This window comes from Ursus americanus, chromosome 25, assembly GCF_024610735.1.
Source record: "Ursus americanus isolate L20-20 chromosome 25, mUrsAme1.1.p, whole genome shotgun sequence".
NCBI classification, from domain to species: Eukaryota; Metazoa; Chordata; class Mammalia; order Carnivora; family Ursidae; genus Ursus; species Ursus americanus.
This window is the reverse complement of record NC_142151.1, coordinates 35,702,560-35,708,685: the sequence shown is the minus strand read 5'-3', so window position 1 is coordinate 35,708,685 and position 6,126 is coordinate 35,702,560.

Sequence of the window (6,126 nt, the reverse complement as noted above, 5' to 3'; positions counted from 1 at the left end):
TTACAGAATCCTTTGAAGAAAATAAATTCTATTGGTACTATGGATTTAGAAATTAATGATACAAAGTGAGATTCGAGTTCTGTGTCTCATAATGCATTATAATATACATGCTATAATGTTCCATATAAAAGAGATGTTATAATGTAAAATTATAGATAAGCATCCAAGTTAATAAAACATGTTATCTAGATACTTTTGTTATGCATTCTACAGAAATGAATTATAAATCAAAACAGCCTGAAAGGGAAGATTTCTTGTATAAACAATTTAATAACAATATTTTGAAACTATACCTTATATTACATCAACAAATAATAGTGAATGGGCAGGGTGTGGAGAAGGAAATAAAAGTATGTTGAATTTCTCATCTTCTATAGGATAAAGTTAAGCTAAACTTTTTTATTTTGGGATTTCAAATTTATAGAAACATGGTTAAGGCATGTTTTTCAGTACTTAAATATAATTACTGGTAGAACTAAAAGCAGTTTATATAAGTGGTTAAGCGTCTGCCTTTGGCTCAGGGCATGATCCCGGTGTTCTGGGATCGAGACCCACATCAGGCTCCTCCGCTAGAAGCCTGCTTCTTCCTCTCCCACTCCCCCTGCTTGTGTTCCCTCTCTCGCTGGCTGTCTCTATCTCTGTCGAATAAATAAATAAAATCTTTAAAAAAAAAAAAAGCAGTTTATATAACTACCAAATTTCTGCAGATTTTAAAAGAAAATAAAAATGGTCCATATGTTTATACATATAGGTATGTGTAGGTGTATCCATCCACATGGACTCTTAATGAAAAATATAAAACTCAAGATGAAAACTACAATTTTAAACATAGAATTTATGAAAGAAAACAATAATGTTTTACTCAGTTTAATAATAATACACATTTATTTTAAAAAGACTGCTTTTTAAGCAGAAAATCTAAAGACAAATGTCAGAGAAATTAAACAACAGTCAGAACAACAAAAGGGTGCTCAAGAATGATTCAGCAAAAACAAAAAGAAAAAAAGAAGCGTGGAAGTTAAAACATAAGGCAAAAAATTAAGTGGGACTTGAGACCTGTCGATAAAATATTGTATACATATAAATGAAGAAAGAAAGAACAATGACCTATTTTATTAGAATAAATAACCTAACTTCAGGATAAAGCAAATAAACAAGCAAAAAACACTTTGGAAAAAATTTAACCAAACACAATGCTTTGAGTAACATTACACACCAATTTCAGCTTTAATAAATCAAACTGGCATAGAAATAAATGAGTATAGAAATTAAGGTGAGGTTAAAGGTGTTGATAAATGTATATATAGACTGTATCATAAATCATATGCTATAACTTAAAATATTTTAAATTTTTCATTAAAAAATAGTGTGCAAACCTCCATGTAGCCATCATTCATCTTCAGTTGTCCTCTTCACTTCATCCCACTCTGGAATATTTTAAAGCAAATCCGAGCCCTCATACCATCCCAACTATCAAAATTTACTTTTTATCTTTAAAACACAATTTTAATAACATTATTACATTTAAAACTTAACAATTATTACTAAATGTGATCAAGTATCTTTTCAGTGATTACGAACCAAAAAATTCATTTGTTCAAATCAGGATGATTGTAGCTGTTGTTTTCATTTAGCTTTGCAATCAGAAAACCAATGATATACTTAATCTCCCAGGAAAAAATTCTAGAAGGAAATACATCAAAATGCTAAAATATTTATTTTGATGTGGCAAAATAAAAGTTTTTAAAATTGTCTTTATGCCATCTAAAAATTTTCTAAATTTTCTAATATCCAATAGACTGCTGCAGTCATTCATGATCATAAATAAATTAATGACGCATCTGTTAAAAGGAATCTGTTTGATCAGTTAATAATGGTTACCCAGTTGTTAGTTAACTGTTGCTGTCTGTTTTTCTTACTACATTAATTTGTGAAGACTTTGTCTACATATAACATACAAATAAAAAGAGAAGGGATTTTCAATAAAAAAACATTATTTTTCACTATCGTGTCTCTAAGTAGAATTTTAAAGCATGGTTCCATTAGCCATAATGTTCATTAAGGTGCAAAAAGCAATTCTCCTTAACCAAGTGCATTGCATTTTCAGATTCTTTGCAAAGTAGAGTCCAGAAACCGTCAAGTTAGGTTAGTAAAATATGTATATTTGTATTACTATGCTATTTATATCCAAGAAGCTCATTTCAGGAAAGAGTCTAGATACTCAGTGGTATGTTTGAACCGTAGGTCTGTTTCATGTCTTGTCCCTGCTGAGCCGATGTTCCTGCATGAAACTAACTGCGCTTAAACTCCTATATTTATTTTTCTGTCCCAGAGCCCTGTCTGAGGCTTCTTCAGATGGTGTTACAATGATCTTCTATGTGGACTGTCTGGAGGTGTCTCTTATTTCTGTGATATTAAAAGGCAAAGTAATTTGGTTTGGCATGTAGCAGAAACTCAAATACGTAGATTCTAACATGCCTCCTCTTCCTCCTTGTACATGTCCTCACACCCCTCTACCCCACTACACCGATAACCTCTTTGTTCTCTAAGGATCTCTGATGAATCCAAGGATCTGAGGACATTTCATTTTCTATTGGGCTCAAAGTTTAGGCTGAGGAGAAATACTTCAGAGAGGAAAACAGAGATGCACTCCGCATATCCAAACCCTCTTCTAGATACCGAATTTCCTCACAATACTGCCCTGTTGTTAGCTATCTAATTTGTTGTTTTTCCTACGTGTTTACAAATCTAACGTTTGAATTTGAATTTTCATTGCAAAGAAGGCATATTTAGTGAAATTTCAACTCTAGAATTTGAGATTCAGTCACAAACAAGTTGGGAAAGGACGGTAGGGTAGGGTTGATATATTTGGGACCAGCAGGAGGGAAAATTTCCATAGTCTTCCCGAAATCATGCAACATCATTAGTACCCAATTTTCTGGACCTGGGTATGGAAATATTTTGCTAGAGGACCCTCTGGAACACTACGCTGCATCGCCTGCGTGTTCACTTACTCAAGGGCACATACCTGGTATGTGGCAAGGGTTTTGATCAAAGAAGTGGTGTTGTAAGGAGAAGCCCTGCTCAGCACAGAGACATGAGCCCTGCCCACTCTTTCCTGAGAGAATGATGCCTCAGGGTTTTGTTAGCCTTGTTCTGGTGAATTCCATTCGACGTGTTTATCTCCAAAACAAGTTTAAAGTTTGGTCGGGTTGTTCCAGTCCCATTCTCTTGCCACCTTCCTTTTCATTTCTCAGTGTGTTCCCATAACATAGTTTATTTTTTTATTCTGGTGATTTTAAACCTCAGAAAATAGTTTGAACATGGAACAAAGTAAAGGTCTTTGGTTGTACAGACTGTAAATATTTCCAATAAAAAAAATGAGATGCTTTCATGTTTTGAGTTCAAGTTAGATGTAAGCCATATAATAAAATATAATAACTTGAACATATAACATCCTTGCTTATACAATTGAGCTCTAAAGTTTGATGTTTACAGAAACACAGATCTTAGCTGAGCAAAGCCTTTATGTTGTCTTGTTTCTAGGATTCCCTTCAATCTGTGTAGCCTGAGGGCCTGAATCTGACTCTCAAACTCTGAAGAGAGAAATATGGTAAGAGAAGGAAGTTAGCTCCACAGGAACCATTACCTCAACTATTTGTTTTTGATTCCTACTTAACACGTGCTCACCAAAGATTTAAACCTACTATAGGCGTTTGAAACAGCAAGGAGGATTGCTAGCTTAATATGGAAAATCTAAAATGTTGGCTCCTAACTCCAACTGTCAACCTTAACTCTTTCCCTTGAATTCCAGTTAAAATGTCCATGGATGTATACGTTAAAGACCAAAACTGGCAGCAATCCAAAAAGAAAAGAAAAAACAATGTGTCAAAATTCCAGGTGAAATAGACAGTAATTGTATCCTTTTTGCAGTCCATGAATATACCCAACCTTCATGATCCTGAATAGAAAAGACAGCCCCAGAAGGCAGCATTACTCTTTGACATATCCACTGACTGTGCCTGGTAGGTCCCAAGTCCCACAGACTTCAATTCAGGTCATTGTATGGATTTTGATCTTTATCTAAAATGCTGTGAGAATCTATTGAAGGGTTTTAAGCAAGCGAGGCATTTACACTTTTAAATAATCACAAGGACTTCAGTGGAGAGAGTGGCTTGTAAAACAGCAAGAATGTGTTCAGGACCAGTAGTAGATGGGAGAGGACAATAGTATTGGCGACTGGGAAACTGGAGAGCTTTAGGAGATAATCTAGGGGGTAAAATGAGGAACCTATGTAGATTGACTAACTGTAAATGGTGGCAAAAGAGGGGAATTAAAAGAAGAAAATAATAAATGCATTCTTATCTAAATGCTGTAATAAAATTATTTAATCCAGCATCTCTTCCTACTTAAAAACAACAAAATAGATTATAGAACTAAGAATAGAAGGAATTTTCCTCCTAGTGCTAGTATTAATCTTAAAACAATAGCCAACCTCATAATATAGTTTCATAAAACATAGTTGGATACAATATAGTTTCCATTGTAAAATGCCTATTTCAGGATTTAATGTTTCTGAATTCAGGTGTGTCCTGAAAGCACTAGAAGACTTCAACCACTTACCGGCCATCAATCAGAAGACTGTCATGGGCTGTCTTCACTGCGTAGAACAAGTCTTTCATGAGAATTTCTCAGTCTCTCCTATTTATTTTCTTTCCAGTTTTGAGATAAAATCCCCTATCTGAAGTTAAATGCTCCTCTGATAGTCTCCTAAGACTATCCTCTTATCATATTTTAATTCTGTTTAATAAGGTCAGGTAGACCCAGATTCAAATGCCACATTTCCTTTTTATTAACATCACCTTGATCAGATAATTGAACCTATCAGATGTTTAGTTTCATCATCTTAAAATGGGGATGGGTGGACATTTATATTCTAGAGTTGTTTTGGTGTTTAGAAGGGATGCGTGTGTAGAACATCTTACGTTATAACTGACGAACTATAGCTGCTCGATAATGGTGGTTACTATTTCACCAGGACGCCCCTCTATCATAATATGCTGCAAAGGAGGGAATGATGTTAAGTCCGATGAAAACCCACTTAATCTATACCAAACTCTGCTCGGCATATCACTACCTCAGCGTTTTTTCCATGACCACTTCATTTCCTGATTGCTTTATTCCATTTACCACTGTAGACTTTCCATCATTCAATTCCCCCAACCCACTAGAATTCCAACATCTGCTCTGTTACTAAGTCTTACTGCCACTATCTCCAAAGTATTGCATTTGTATTTGTCTCCGCATTTCCATTTTCACTGATTTTTTATTCACATTATCAACTCTTTAACCATCAGCAACTTTAAATCATTGCAGTAGCCACTTAATGAGTTACCCACTTTTACTGTCTCCTTATCCCCTGCCAGCATCTATCCTTCTACCTGTGGCCATGTTGCTGTATACTGTCGCCAAAATTTTAGAAGTTTTGCAATAAATAGTCAAATCCACCCCTTAAGCTCTTCCATGTTCTATTTATATCCAACTCTTAGGACTTTATTTTCCATTATTCTCCTACAAAGACTTCATATCTCAACATTAGACTACCAGCTGCTTCAAAAACACTCAATTTTCTTCTGAGTCTTAGCTCAGATTTTTTTTTTACTGCTTAGACATCTTTCCTCGTGATTGAAATACTATTTAAGATTTAGTTAAAATGTCGATTCTTCTATGATGCTTTTTCCTTAAGTCAGTCCGTTTGACCAATTGAATAAAAAGTCTACTTTCCTCTGAAACTTCATAGCACTTTAAGCCTCAGATGTACCCCTTAGCCCATAGGGATTTGCCTGAAGACTTTACAATTCATATAATATCTCTCTGACTCAGGGTTATCATAAAACCTGTAAGTGCCCTGGGAAGCTACTCAATTTGTGTTTGTTCAAAAAGATACTCTTCAGGTAAGTTTTCATTTATTTGGAGAACAGCACGAGTGTTGCATGGAGAATGGACAGATGTAAACCACCATCATTCAAACTGTTCTCTCTAAAAATTCAGCCATGGATTCCTTGAATCATAACTTACTCCATAAACAAAACCAATACACTTATCATAAAAAATCACTTTAATAGG